Below are 16,073 nucleotides of genomic sequence, written 5' to 3'. Positions count from 1 at the left end.
GGTCATAGCGGGCTTTCTTGTATGCGTCCATGTCTGTGTCCTGTTCCTTTTAAGAGGTAGCTCCAACCTTTAGCCCAGCACGAATATTTCCTGTAATCCATGGTTTTTCGTTTGAATACGTTCTTGTAGTCACTATGGGGACGATATCGTTTATGCACTTATTGATGAAGCCCATGACTGTTGTGGTAAACTCCTAAATGCAATTAGACAGCCATGATAATTATGGATGAGAACTTTCTTGGTAGATAAGTGTCTGCAGCTTACCATGACATATTCTATACTGAACAAAAATATAAATGCAACATGTAAAGTCTTGGTGCTGTTGTGGAAATTCACAGGACACTCGAAGTCAATATTAAATGAATCACTCTGGAGCAGGTGCCATTAATACAGGTAATGAGTGGAGGACAGAGGAGCCTCTTAAAGAAGAAGTTACAGGTCTGCGAGAGCCAGAAATCTTGCTTGTTTGTAGGTGACCAAATACTTATTTTCTACCACAATTTGCAAATAAATTCATTAAAAATCCTACAATGTTTTTCTCATAGTCTGTCATAGTTGAAGTGTACCTATGATGAAAATTACAGGCCTCTCATCTTTTTAAGTAGGAGAACTTGCACAATTGGTGGCTGACTAAATACTTTTTTGCCCCACTGTATATTCCTGCACGGCGTCTCGTAGGAGGTCAAGGATGAGCTTGCTGCTCGGGAGTTACCTACGGATCTCGATTTCTGAATTGATGGGTGACTATGGGAACGACGGAGGGAGACGAAATTCGATTTCGCTCGCACGCCCAGGGATCCCACCTTGCCTCCGAGTCAAGAACAGAATCTCCCAACGGTCTTGTTGACGAGAGGACCCGAGGCTTCCCGACCTGCCCCGAAGGCTGCTGAAGATGGCCGAGTCACTGTTTCCTGAGCCTATGCCACTAGGCAGAGCTGGGTTGTCACCAGCGGAACGGCAATATAGGATCAACACAAAGAGTCTGTATTGCGGGACTCTTGGTCATTTCATGTCGTCTTGTCCTCTAAAGAAGCCAGGCTCACCAGTAGGAGCAAGGACTCTGGTGGGCCATATTGAGAATGTTCCTGCTTCCCCTGGTGGCACCCCTTTTCATGCCATTCTGCTGTGGGAAGCCCAGTCCAAATCTCTCCGGGTTTTCTAGTAGGAAGAGGAGCGCTTCTAAGGTACACAATAGTACATTTTGGTAGACAGAAGGTGCTCTTTGGTAAAAGGGGTGAATTGGTCATCAAAAAGAAAGGAGGATCAAGGCACTCTTCATATAATTAATTAAAATGCCTTTATTTGTATGGCATGTTCAATAGAAACGTTTTAAGAATTCCATGCATTTCGGCTGCATGGCCTTCGTCAGGGAGTACAAAGAAATAATACAATGTCCTCTTTTCATCAGCTTTTCCAATTAGCCCAAATTTGAAGAGGGAGTGGTTACAAAATTGATTGGACACACCTGGTAAGCAATACTGTAGCTATGTTATCATAAAAATACAACTCCAAGCTAGAAGTATCAGAACACTTAGAAAGGTAGTTCTAACCTTAATTATGACTGGGAGAAGTGTCAATAAGAAAGCAATAGATTCCATAGTACACTAGAACACAGCAAAACATGAACAACAGTCTAAACATAGCTGAGGGCATTGACTCTGGGGCCGACAAGTTTTTTTGGATGCTTTCCTGGTGTCTGAGCTGAACATCCCACTCAGCCCCTCTCCATTCACATGGACGTTAGAGCGCTGGATGGGCACCTCTATAGGGCAAGTCACCCACAACACTACTCCCATCCACCTATGGGTGTCAGAGAACCACAGCGAGTCTATCCCGTTCCTGCTCATCGAGTCCCCTCTGATTCCTGTGGTATTGGGATTCTCCTAGCTCCAACGACACAATCCCCTCATTAACTGGTCTACTGGTGCCCGGTCTACCATGCTCAGTCAGCACAACCTGCACCGGGACATTTTGCTAAGGGCTCGGAAGGTGCCCCTCACCTCTCCGCCATTCCCGTGGAGTACCAGGATCTCCGGGAGGTGCTCAGCAAAGCCCGGGCCATGTCGCTTCCGCCACATCGACCCTATGACTGTGGGATTGACCTTCTCCCTAGCTCAACGCCACCCTGGGGACGTCTGTACTCTCTGTTGGGACCGGAGACTAAGGCTATGGATACCTACATTGGGGACTTGGGGATTTATCCATCCCTCTTCATCTCCCGCCGGCGCAGTCTTCTTCTTCGTGGAGAAAAAGGACAAGACCCTGCGCTCGTGCATTGACTACTGAGGACTCAACAACATTACTATTAAGAACCATTACCCGCTACCACTCATCTCCTCGGCCTTCAAGCCACTTCAGAGGGACACTGTTTTCCAAGCTGGATCTACGGAACACTTACCACCTGGTGTGGATACGAGAGTGGGACGAGTGAAAGACCGCCTTCAACACAGCCAGTGGCCACTACGAGTATCTGGTTATGCCCTTTGGCCTTTTATTTATTTTATTTATTTCACCTTTATTTAACCAGGTAGCCAAGTTGAGAACAAGTTCTCATTTACAATTGCGACCTGGCCAAGATAAAGCAAAGCAGTTTGACACATACAACGACACAGAGTTACACATGGAGCAAAACAAACATACAGTCAATAATACAGTATAAACAAGTCTATATACGATGTGAGCAAATGAGGTGAGATAAGGGAGGTAAAGGCAAAAAAAGGCCATGGTGGCAAAGTAAATACAATATTGCAAGTAAAACACTAGAATGGTAGATTTGCAATGGAAGAATGTGCAAAGTAGAAATAAAAATAATGGGGTGCAAAGGAGCAAAATAAATAAATGAAATACAGTAGGGAAAGAGGTAGATGTTTGGGCTAAAATATTGGTGGGCTATGTACAGGTGCAGTAATCTGTGAGCTGCTCAAAGCTAGTGAGGGAGATAAGTGTTTCCAGTTTCAGTGCTTTTTGTAGTTCGTTCCAGTCATTGGCAGCAGAGAACTGGAAGGAGAGGCGGCCAAAGAAAGAATTGGTTTTGGGGGTCACTAGAGAGATATACCTGCTGGAGCGTGTGCTACAGGTGGGAGATGCTATGGTGACCAGCGAGCTGAGATAAGGGGGGACTTTACCTAGAAATGACATGGTGCCAGTGGGTTTGGCGAAAGTATGAAGCGAGGGCCAATTGGTAGGATGGGGCTTTGGTGACAAAACGTTTTGATAGACTGCATCCAATTTGTTGAGTAGGGTGTTTTTGGACATCGCAAAGTTGAGGATTGGTAGGATGGTCAGTTTTACAAGGGTATGTTTGGCAGCATGAGTGAAGGATGCTTTGTTGCGAAATATGAAGCCAATTCTTCTTTGGATTGGAGATATTTGATATGGGTCTGGAAGTAGAGTTTACAGTCTAACCAGACACCTAAGTATTTGTAGTTGTCCACGTATTCTAAATCAGAGCCGTCCAGAGTGGTGATGTTGGACAGGCGGGTAGGTGCGGGTAGCGATCGGTTGAAGAGCATGCATTTAGTTTTACTTGTATTTAAGAGCAATTGGAGGCCACGGAAGGAGAGTTGTATGGCATTGAAGCTTGCCTGGAGGGTTGTTAACACAGTGTCCAAAGAAGGGCCAGAAGTATACAGAATGGTGTCGTCTGCGTAGAGGTGGATCAGAGACTCACCAGCAGCAAGAGCGACCTCATTGATGTATATAGAGAAGAGAGTCGGTCCAAGAATTGAACCCTGTGGCACCCCCATAGAGACTGCAAGAGGTCCGGACCCTCCGATTTGACACACTGAACTCTATCAGAGAAGTAGTTGGTGAACCAGGCGAGGAAATCATTTGAGAAACCAAGGCTGTCGAGTCTGCCGATGAGGATGTGGTGATTGACAGAGTCGAAAGCCTTGGCCAGATCAATGAACAAGGCTGCACAGTAATGTTTCTTATCGATGGCGGTTAAGATATCGTTTAGGACCTTGAGTGTAGCTGAGGTGCACCCATGACCAGCTCTGAAACCAGATTGCATAGCAGAGAAGGTATGGTGAGATTCAAAATGGTCTGTAATCTGTTTGTTGACTTGGCTTTCGAAGACCTTAGAAAAGGTATGGTAGAATAGATATAGGTCTGTAGCAGTTTGGGTCAAGAGTGTCCCCCCCTTTGAAGAGGGGGATGACCGCAGCTGCTTTCCAATCTTTGGGGATCTCAGACGACACAAAAGAGAGGTTGAACAGGCTAGTAATAGGGGTGGAAACAATTTCGGCAGATAATTTTAGAAAGAAAGGGTCCAGATTGTCTAGCCCGGCTGATTTGTAGGGGTCCAGATTTTGCAGCTCTTTCAGAACATCAGCTGAACGGATTTGGGAGAAGGAGAAATGGGGAAGGCTTGGGCGAGTTGCTGTGGGGGGCGCAGTGCTGTTGACCGGAGTAGGAGTAGCCAGGTGGAAAGCATGGCTACTCCTATGCTTATTGAAATTCTCAATTATGGTGGATTTATCAGTGGTGACAGTGTTTCCTATCTTCAGTGCAGTGGGCAGCTGGGAGGAGGTGTTCTTATTCTCCATGGACTTTACAGTGTCCCAGAACTTTTTTGAGTTAGTGTTGCAGGAAGCAAATTTCTGCTTGAAAAAGCTAGCCTTGGCTTTTCTAACTGCCTGTGTATAATGGTTTCTAGCTTCCCTGAACAGCTGCATATCACGGGGGCTGTTCGATGCTAATGCAGAACACCATAGGATGTTTTTGTGTTGGTTAAGGGCAGTCAGGTCTGGGGAGAACCAAGGGCTATATCTGTTCCTGGTTCTACATTTCTTGAATGGGGCATGTTTATTTAAGATGGTTAGGAAGGCATTTAAAAAAATATCCAGGCATCCTCTACTGACGGGATGAGATTAATATCCTTCCAGGATACCCTGGCCAGGTCGATTAGAAAGGCCTGCTCGCTGAAGTGTTTCAGGGAGCGTTTTACAGTGATGAGTGGGGGTCGTTTGACCGCTGACCCATTACGGATGCAGGCAATGAGGCAGTGATTGCTGAGATCTTGGTTGAAGACAGCAGAGGTGTATTTAGAAGTTGGTTAGGATGATATCTATGAGGGTGCCCGTGTTTAAGGCTTTGGGGAGGTACCTGGTAGGTTCATTGATAATTTGTGTGAGATTGAGGGCATCAAGTTTAGATTGTAGGATGGCTGGGGTGATAAGCATGTTCCAGTATAGGTCGCCTAGCAGCACGAGCTCTGAAGATAGATGGGGGGCAATCAGTTCACATATGGTGTCCAGAGCACAACTGGGGGCAGAGGGTGGTCTATAGAAGACTGCAAGAGACTTGTTTTTAGAGAGGTGGATTTTTAAAAGTAGAAGTTCAAATTGTTTAGGTACAGACCTGGATAGTAGGACAGAACTCTGCAGGCTATATTTGCAGTAGATTGCAACACTGCCCCCTTTGACAGTTCTATCTTGTCTGAAAAGGTTGAAGTTTGGAATTAAAATTTCAGAATTTTTGGTAGTCTTCCTAAGCCAGGACTCAGACACAGCTAGAACATCCGGGTTGGCAGAGTGTGCCTCACCAACACCCCTGTTGTGTTCCAGGCTCTGGTGAATGATGTTCTCCATGTCATGTTGACCTGGTTCGTCTACATTGATGACATCCTTGTCTTCATCCGCTCCCCTCAAGAACACGTGCTCCACATTCTGGGTTACATTATCTCTGCTGGGAGTGTCCAGATGGATCCCGGGAAGGTGACAGCAGTGATGGATTGGGCTCAGCCTACGTCCAGGGTGCAGCTGCAATGTTTCCTGGGGTTCGCCAATTTCTATTGCAGCTTTATCTGGGGTTACAGCATCCTGTCAGCACTCACCTCGCCCAAGGTTCTGTTCACATGATTCCCAGCTGCTGATTGGGCGTTCCGGGACCTCAAACATCGCTTCATCCACAGCTCCAATCCTGGTTCATCGGGACCCAGCATGTCAGTTCATGGTGTAGGTCGATGCTTCGGACATCAAGCCACATCCCTGCGCCTTCTTCTCTCATCGCCTCAATGCCACAGAAAGAAACTACGATGTGGGGAATCAGGAGCTTCTCACAGTGAAGATGGCGTTGGAGGAATGGAGGCACTGGCTGGAGGGGGCGGAACATCCGTTCATCGTGTTGACTGACCACAATAACCTGGAGTATCTCCGCATCGCCAAACGCCTCAACTCCAGGCAAGCCAGGTGGGCCCTGCTGTTCACACAGTTCAACTTCTCACTCTCTTACCGGGCCGGGATCCAAAAATGTCAAGCCGAATGCACTGTCCCGCCGCTATAGCCACACAACTACTACCCCAGAACCCAAGATCATCCTTCCCACCTTATGCCTGGTGACAGCACTCAGCTGGGGAATAGGGAAGCAGGTCCGTGAGGCACAGCATTCCCAACCAAACCCGGGGGGGGGGCCCTAATAACCGGATGTTCGTTCCCGACATCGGCCGCTCCGCGGTCCTGGATTGGACCCACTGCCACCTGGGTGCCAGTCGGACCCTGGCCTTTGTGCAACAGAGTTTTTGGTGGCCTACCATGGGCCCGGACGTTGCCGCATTCATCGCCGTTTGCACAGTTTGTGCACAGAACAAGACACCTTGGAAAGCTCTGGCTGGTCTCCTCCAACCTCTGCCTGTCCCCCACCGTCCCTGGTCTCACATCTCCCTGGACTTTGTCACGGGTCTTCCCCCGTCTGATGGTAATACTGCCATCCTGACCGTGGTGGATCAGTTCTCCAAAGCCACACACTTCATTCCTCTCACCAAACTACCCTCTGCCAAAGAAACGGCCCAGCTCATGGTGCAGCACGTCTTCCGAATCCATGGACTGCCCGTGGACATGGTCTCTGACCGGAGTCCTCAGTTCTGGAAGGCGTTCTACGTAGTCATTGGGTCGTCGACCAGCCTGTCCTCCGGGTTCCACTCCCAGTCCAAAGGCCAGTCAGAGCGAGCCAAACAGGACCTTGAGATCACCCTGCACTGCCTGGTCTCTGCCTACCCCACCACCTGGAGCTGGCAGCTTGTGTGGGTCGAATACACCCACAACACCCTTCCCTGCTCTGCCACGGGCCTATATCCCTTTGAGTGTTCCCTGGGTTATTAGCCCCTGCTCTTCCCTGAGCAGGAAGAGCATATCTTCTACCTAGATGTTTGTCCACTGCTGTCGTTGTATCCTGGAGAGCCCGGTAGGCCCTCCTCAAGACCACCTCCAGGTATCAACGACAAGCGGATCGCCATCGCAGTCCGGCTCCCCGTACCATCTCGGGCAGAAGGTATGGCTCTCCACCAGGGATCTTCCCCTCTGGGTGGAGTCTCGCAAACTGTCCCCCCGTTTTACTGGCCCTTTCCCATCTCCAAGGTCATTAGTCCTTCTGCAGTTTGTCTTCTGTTGCCCAGTACCCTTCGTATACACTCCAACTATCGTGTGTCGCACAGTCCCTTGTCTTCCATTTCCAGGCCCACCCCTCCTCCCAGTGTTGTCGATGGTCATCCGGTGTGTTAGGTTAGACGCCTCCTGAGGGTTCGACCATGGGGCATGGGGTTCCTGTACCTGTTTGACTGGGAGGGTTATGGCTCGGGGAGAGGTGCTGGGTCACCGCTAGAGACATCCTGGACCCAGCCCCATCGCCGACTTCCACCGCCGGCACCCCGGTCAGCCAGGTGGTGTCCCTAGAGGGGGTCGGTGGGGACTGTCACACCCTGATCTGTTTTATTTTTCTTTGTGCTCGTCTCCACCCCCTCCAGGTGTTGCCCATCTTCCCCTGTGTTCTTATATAGTCCAAGATGGTGTAGCAGTAGGACGTGTGTGTTTCTTTGTCACATCCCGTGTCTTATCCCATGTGAATAGCCAGTCTTTTTCGTATATATCTTAATCTCAATTTCTATCTACAAACTAAATATACTTTCCTGGAACACGCCTCACCCAATGTGGTACGGATCTGCTATTTTTATTCCTTATTACTGGAACTTCCATCAGGAGCTAGCCAGCTGACAAGCTACTAGTCTTTGTTAGCCACGGCTAGCGGTCTTCTCCTTTTTTCTGTCACCAGCCAGCACGATATCAACCCAGAGCATATCGGACTGCTTCTCTCTACCACATCACCGGATTTCTGCTGCTCTGGGTCATTACACCGGATCATCGTGGCTACTGTTAGCTAACGCCTCTATCCCGAAGCAAGCTCGAGCTAGGCCCATATATCACTAATTATAGGGCTACAATACCTCCTTTGCCAATTGGCCTGGACCCTTTATTGTCGACACGGAGCCCCGCCGATCCATCACGACTGGACGTGATCGCCCAATGTAGACTAAACAGGCTATTCTGTTACGATGTCGCCGAAGAACCATCTACTAGCACCGGCCCGCTAGCTTTTCTGAACCCTGTGTTCCCTGCTCGTCTAGCGTAGTAGTAATTACCAAACGACACCCTGACTCACCTATTGCTACACAGCTGATGCCCCCTGGATTATTTCAATAACACGGTACCTGACTTTGTTTACCTGTCGGCTCCAATCTCGAACTCAGGTCATGTATGTACCTAACTGACCCCTCTGCCATTCATCGCCATTTACATGTTGTTGTTTTAGCTCTCCTGATCAACACCTGTGATTGCTGTATGCCTCTCTCGAATGTCAATATGCCTTGTCTACTGCTGGTCCCGCTCAACATGCCTTAGCTCTTTTGTCCCACCCCACACACATGTGGAGACCTCACCTGGCTTAACTGGTGCCTCCAGAGACAACCTCTCTCATCATCACACAGCGCCTAGGTTTACCTCCACTGTACTCACATCCTACCATACCATTGTCTGTACATTATGCCCTGAAACTATTCTACCACGCTCAGAAATCTGCTCCTTTTATTCTCTGCCCCCAACGCACTAGACGACCAGTTCTTATCCTACTCCTCCTCTGGTGATGTAGAGGTTAACCCAGGCCCTGTAGCCCCCAGTTCCACTCTTATTCCCCAGGCGCTATCAATTGTTGACGTAAACGTAAAAAACTTGGTTTCATGCATGTTAACATCAAAGCCTCCTCCCTAAGTTTGTTTTATTCACTGCTTTAGCACACTCCACTCTTCAGAGTTTGTACTGTTAGGTGGGATATGCTTAACACCCCGGCAGTCCTGTAATCTAAGCTTGATGCCCTCAATCTCAAGGAACCTACCAGGTACAACCCTAAATCCGTAAACACGAGCACCCTCATAGATATCATCCTGACCAACCTGCCCTCTAAATACCCCTCTGCTGTCTTCAACCAGGATCTCAACGATCATTGCCTGCGTCCATAATGGGTCCGTGGTCAAACGACCACCCCTCATCACTGTCAGACTCCCTAAAACACTTCAGTGAGCAGGCCTTTCTAATCGACCTGGCCCGGGTATCCTTGAAGGATATCATTCTGGGTGCCTGCTAGCTTTTTAAAAGGGCTTTTCTCGCCATCTTAAATAAGCATGCCCCATTCAAAAAAATTACAACTAAGAACAGATATAGCCCTGGGTTCACTCTAGACTTGACTGCCCTTGAACAGCACAAAAACGTACTGCATTAGTATCGAAAAGCCCCCGCGAAACTTTTCAGGAATGTTAGGAACCAATTTACACAGTCATTTACAAAAGCTAAGGCTAGCTTTCTCAAACAAAAGTTTACATCCTGTAGCACTAATTCCAAAAAGTTATGTGACACTGTAAAGTCCATGGAGAATAAGAGCACCTCCTCCCAGCTGCCAACTGAGACTAGCAAACACTGTCACCAGCGATAAATCCACGATAATAGAAAATTTCAACAAGCATTTTTCTACGGCTGGCCATGCTTTCCACCTAGCTACCCCTACACAGGTCAACAGCTCTGCACCCCCCACAGCAACTTGCCCAAGCCTCCCCATTTCTCCTTCACCCAAATTCAGATAGGTGATGTTCTGAAAGAGCTGCAAAATCTGGACCCCTACAAATCAGCTGGGCTAGACAATCTGGACCCTCTCTTTCTAAAATGATTTGCCGCAATTGTTGCAACCCCTATTACTAGCCTGTTCAAACTCTCTTTCATATCGTCTGAGATCCCTAAAGATTGGAAAGCTGCTGTGGTCATCCCCCTCTTCAAAGGGGGAAACACTCTAGACCCAAACTGTTACAGACCTATATCTATCCTACCCTGCCTTTCTAAAGTCCTAGAGAGCCAAGTTAGCAAACAGATCATCGACCATTTCGAATCCCACCGTACCTTCTCCGCAACGCAATCTGGTTTCCGAGCTGGTCATGGGTGCACCTCAGCCACGCTCAAGGTCCTATACAATATTATAACCGCCATCGATAAAATACAATACTGTGCAGCCATCTTCATCAACCTGGCCAAGGCTTTCGACTCTGTCAATCACCACATTCTTATCGGCAGATCCAATAGCCTTGGCTTCTCAAATGACAAATACCTAGGTGTCTGGTTAAACTGTAAACTCTCCTTCCAGACTCACATCAAGCTTCTCCAAAATTAAATCTAGAATCGGCTTCCAATTTCGCAACAAAGCATCCTTCACTCATGAGCCAAACATACCCTTGTAATTCTTTTTTTTAAATTGTACCTTTATTTTACTAGGCAAGTCAGTTAACCTCTCTGGGCAACCCGACGCGCTAGCGTCCCACCTTGCCAACAATAAATTCAAATGCGCTACGCCAAATGCTAATAGCACTCGTTAAAACTCAAACGTTCATTAAAACACACATGCAGGGTACTCAATTCAAGCTACACTCGTTGTGAATCTAGCCAACAAGTCAGATTTTTAAAATGCTTTTCGGGGAAAGCATGAGAAGCTATTATCTGATAGCATGCAACAGCCCGAAATACCTGAAGGGGACGTAAACAAAAGAATTAGCGTAGCCGGCGCTACACAAAACGCAGAAATAAAATATAAAACATTCATTACCTTTGACAAGCTTCTTTGTTGGCACTCCTATATGTCCCATAAACATCACAATTGGGTCTTTTTTTCGATTAAATCGGTCCTTGTATACCCAAAATGTCCATTTATGAAGACTGTGTGATCCAGGAAAAACACTTTATAAACACAACGTTATTTTTTTAAATTAAAAAAGTTGCCTATAAACTTTGACAAAACACTTCAAACTACTTCTGTAATCCAACTTTAGGTATTAGTAAACGTTAATAAACGATCAAATTGATCACGGAGCGATCTGTATTCAATAGCAACAAGTTTGGAAAACATAGTCCACTTTCCCCCTTCCATTTCTTCCTGCTGTGTACCCAACGAAAGGCTGTGCCTATTACTCATATGACCAAGGATTTAACTGCATAGAATTCACAACACTGGCGACATCGTGTGGAAGCTGTAGGAACTGTAAGCCCATCGCTATCTATTATACCTTGCAATAGACAATACAGAGACTGGCGGATTGATTTTTTCTTCGTCGATTTTGTGATCAGGTTTCCTTGCAATTTTGACCACGAAACACGTTCTGTTATAGTCACAGACATCATTTAACCAGTTTTAGAAGCTTCAGAGTGTTTTCTATGCACACATACTAATCATATGCATAAACTATATTCCTGGCATGAGTAGCAGGACGTTGAAATGTTGCGCGATTTTTAACAGAATGTTGAAAAAAGTAGCCCGATCTCTAACAGGTTTTAAGAACAAATTCTTATTTTCAATGACAGCCTAGGAATAGTGGGTTAACTGCCTGTTCAGGGGCAGAACGACAGATTTGTACCTTGTCAGCTCGGGGACTCAAACTTGCAACATTTTGGTTACTAGTCCAACGCTCTAACCACTAGGCTACCTGACTATCCGACCGATCCTTGACTTCAGCGATGTCATTTACAAATTAGCCTCCAACACTCTACACTGGATGTAGTCTATCACAGTGCCATCCGTTTTGTCACCAAAGCCCCATATACTACCCACCACTGTGACCTATAAGCTCTCGTTGGCTGGCCCTTGCTTCATATTCGTCGCCAAACCTACTTGCACCAGGTCATCTATAAGTCTTTGCAAGGTAAAGCCCTGCCTTATCTCAGCTCACTGGTCACCATAGCAGCACCCACCCGTAGCACTCGCTCCAGCAGGTATATTTCACTGGTCATCCCCAAAACCAACTTCTCCTTTGGCCGCCTTTCCTTCCAGTTCTCTGCTGCCAATGACTGGACCTAATTGCAAAATCACTGAAGCTGGAGTCTTATCTCCCTCACTAACTTTAAGCATCAGCTGTCAGAGCAGCTTACCAATCATTGCACCTGTACACAGCCCATCTGTAAAAAGTCCAACCAACTAACTTATCCCCATATTGTTATTTATGTTTTTGCTCCTTTGCACCCCAGTATCTCTACTTGCACATTCATCTTCTGCACATCTATCACTCCAGCATTAATTGCTAAATTGTAATTATTTTGCTACTATGGCCTATTTATTGCCTTACCTTCCTAATCTTACATTTGCACACACTGTATATCGATTTTCCTATTGTGTTATTGACTGTACGTTTGGTTATCCCATGAGCAACTCTGTGTTTGTGTCGCACTGCTTTGCTTTATCTTGGCCAGGTCGCAGTTCTAAATGTGAACTTCTTTTTTACTGACCTACCTGGTTAAATAAAAGTGATATTGAAAAACTTGACCCCCAAAAAACATCTGGGTCAGATGGTTTAGACCCTTTCTTATTTAAGGTTGCTGCCCCTATCATCGCCAAACATATCTCCAACCTGTCTCTCATTTCTGGGGAGGTTCCAATTGCTTGGAAGGCAGCCACGGTTCATCCTTTATTTAAAGCGGGAGACCAAGCTGATCCTAACTGTTATAGGCCTATTTCTATTTTGCCCTGTTTATCAAGTGTTGGAAAAACATGTTAATAATCAACTGACTGGCTTTCTTGATGTCTATAGTATTCTCTGGGGTATGCAATATGGTTTCCGCTCAGGTTATGGACATGTCACTGCATGTCACCTTAAATGTCCTCAATTAAGTCACCATTGCATTTGATTCTAAGCAATATTGTGCTGTTATGTTTATACGGTTGTCATGTTCGTTTAGAGATGAATTGGACCAAGGTGCAGCGTGGTAGGCGTACACCTTTATTTTATTAAATGACACAGAAAAAACAACAAAAGTAAAGCTACATGCAGTGCAGAAAGCAACTACACACAAACTGAAGGTTGAAAAAAGGCTGCCTAAGTATGATTCCCAATCAGAGACAACGATAGACAGCTGCCTCTGATTGGGAACCATACCCGGCCAACAAAGAAATAGAAAAACTAGAATGCTCACCCAAATCACACCCTGACCTAACCAAATAGAGAAATAAACAGGCTCTCTAAGGTCAGGGCGTGACAACGCTAGACCATTCCATTCTTTTGGGCCGGCTAGGGAGTAGTGGTATCACTAAGGGGTCTTTGGGCTGGTTTGCTATCTACCTCTCTCAAAGAGTACAGTGTATAAAGTCAGAAAATCTGCTCTCTCAGCCACTGCCTGTCAAGGGAGTACCCAAAGGCTCGATCCTAAGCCCCACACTCTTCTCAATTTACATCAACAACATAGCTCAGGCAGAAGGAAGCTCTCTCATACATTTATATGCCGATGATAGTCTTATACTCAGGTGGCCTCTCCCAAGATTGTGTCAAATGCTCTACAACAAAGCTTTCTTAGTGTCCAACAAGTGTTTCTCTACCCTTAACCTTGTTCTGAACACCTCCAAAACAAAGGTAATGTGTTTTGGTAAGAAGAATGTCCCTCCTCCCACAGGTGTGATTACTACCACTGAGGGTTTAGAGCTTGAGGCAGTCACCTCATACAAGTACTTAGGGGTATGGCTAAACGGTGCACTGTCTTTCTCTCAGCACATATCACAGCTGCAGGCTAAGGTTAAATCTATCTATTGTAATCGCTCCTAATTCACCACAGCTGCCAAACTAACCCGGATTCAGATGACCATCCTACCCATGCTAGATTACGGAGACATCATTTATAGATTGGCAGGAAAGGGTGCTCTCGAGCGGCTAGATGTTCTTTACCATTCTGCCATCACATTTGCCACCAAAGCTCCTTATATGACATCACTGTAAACTGGTCATCTCTGTATACCCATTGCAAGACCCACTGGTTGATGCTTATTTATAAAACGCTCTTAGGCCTCACTCCCCACTATCGGAGAGATCTACTGCAGCCCTCATCCTCAACATACAACACCCATTCTGCCAGTAACATTCTGTTAAAGGTCCCCAAAGCAAACACATCCCTGGGTCACTCCTCTTTTCAGTTCACTGCAACTAGCGATTGGAAAGAGCTGCAACAAACACTCAAACTCGACAGTTTTATGTCAAAGACTCAATCATGGACACAGTTGTGGCTGCTTTGCGTGGTGGATTGTTGTCTCTAACTTCTCGCCCCTTGTGCTGTGGTCTGTGCCCAATAATGTTTGTACCATGTTTTATGCTGCTACCATGTTGTTGTTATGTTGTGTTGCTACCATACTATGTTGTTGTCTTAGGTCTCTCTTTATGTAGTGTTGTCTCTTGTTGTGATGTGTGTTTTGTCATATATTTATAGGTTTTGTTTTTTATTCCTAGCCCCCGTCCCTGCAGGAGGCCTTTTTGGTAGGCCGTCATTGTAAATAAGAATTTGTTCTTAACTGACTTGCCTAGTTAAAAAAAATAATGTTTTTTTTTTAAATAGACCTCTTTGTATGACTGACGCTGAAAGATAAATTCCAGATACACATATTTTAGCATTCTGCAATATCACTACACACAGTTCATACAGTAATGTTAGCTTGCCATCTAACATCAGCTAGCTAACAGCAAGCTTTAACTTTGTCTTTTGTCGACATGTAGCTAACCAGCTAAACAATTAACCATCATCCCAATCCATAGAGTACTAGTAATACAAACCGATTGTCATAGCTAGCTGAAGTTAAACAATTAGGTTCAATTTTTGCCAGCTAACATTATGCTATAACTAGCAATGCGAAATGGCAATCTGAGAAAACATCGCTAACATTACACACAGTTCATACACAATGCTAGCTAGCTAGCCAGCCATCTTATGTCAGGTAACATTAGCTAGCTAACAGGAAGCTTTAACATGGGGTCTTTTGTTGAGACATGTAACGTTAACATTAGCTAGCTAAACAATGAACTATAATCCCAAACCATAGAGTACTAGCAATACAAACTGATTGTCATAGCTAGCTCAAGTTAACCATCAAACTTCAGCTAGCTAGTTAGCTAACAGCAAGCTTTAATTTGCAATGAAAACAACTTTCTGACTAAATCAGAAACGTATAATAACAAACTGTAAGTAGACTCTCTTTCCCATATACATGGATGAAAGCTTCACAGCAGACTGCAACCCCTTTCATTAAATAAGACCTGTGTCATTTCCATTTGGTATGTACAGCTTGCTTGGCCCATTGTTGTTGTATCAAGTCACTCTGGTTCACACTGACCATGTGCAATGCCACAAGAAACATCTTAAGCTTTAGCCCCCACCCAAACTCTGACCATTTTACTCGCCCTTGCAGAGCTGGTTAGGCTGTTTTCATGTTATCCAGGAAATCTTCCACATTTTGGAGAAAAAAAAACTGTAATCATGACAGATTACTCTGATGACGAAGTAGTGGATGTCAGCTAACATCACCGGATTGCTGCTTTCAATGTCACTTACAGCAGGTCTTTGTGCTGAATATTTTTACTTATGAGTCACTTGACCGAAAACATGGTAATTACTTAATCATTTTTATTCTGAAAATATGTCTATGTACTGGTAGAAAAATGTACACATTCCAATCCAACTCATAAAAATGTAGTTTTCTGACATGTTGCAGACTGTAGTTGTAATTGTATTTTTGTCAAAGAAACTGTTTTGATAGCCTTTAGCCACACCCTCATACTACTCCTTCTCTGTTCCGTGGGTGATGTGGAGGTAAACCCAGGCCCTGCATGTCCCCAGGCACCCTCATTTGTTGACTTCTGTGATCAAAAAAGCCTTGGTTTCATGCATGTCAACATCAGAAGCCTCCTCCCTAAGTTTGTTTTACTCACTGCTTTAGCACACTCTGCTAGCCCTGATGTCCTT

The sequence above is a fragment of the Oncorhynchus masou genome, chromosome 5 (assembly GCF_036934945.1).
Source record: "Oncorhynchus masou masou isolate Uvic2021 chromosome 5, UVic_Omas_1.1, whole genome shotgun sequence".
NCBI classification, from domain to species: domain Eukaryota; kingdom Metazoa; phylum Chordata; class Actinopteri; order Salmoniformes; family Salmonidae; genus Oncorhynchus; species Oncorhynchus masou.
Note: the sequence above shows the minus strand (reverse complement) of the source record.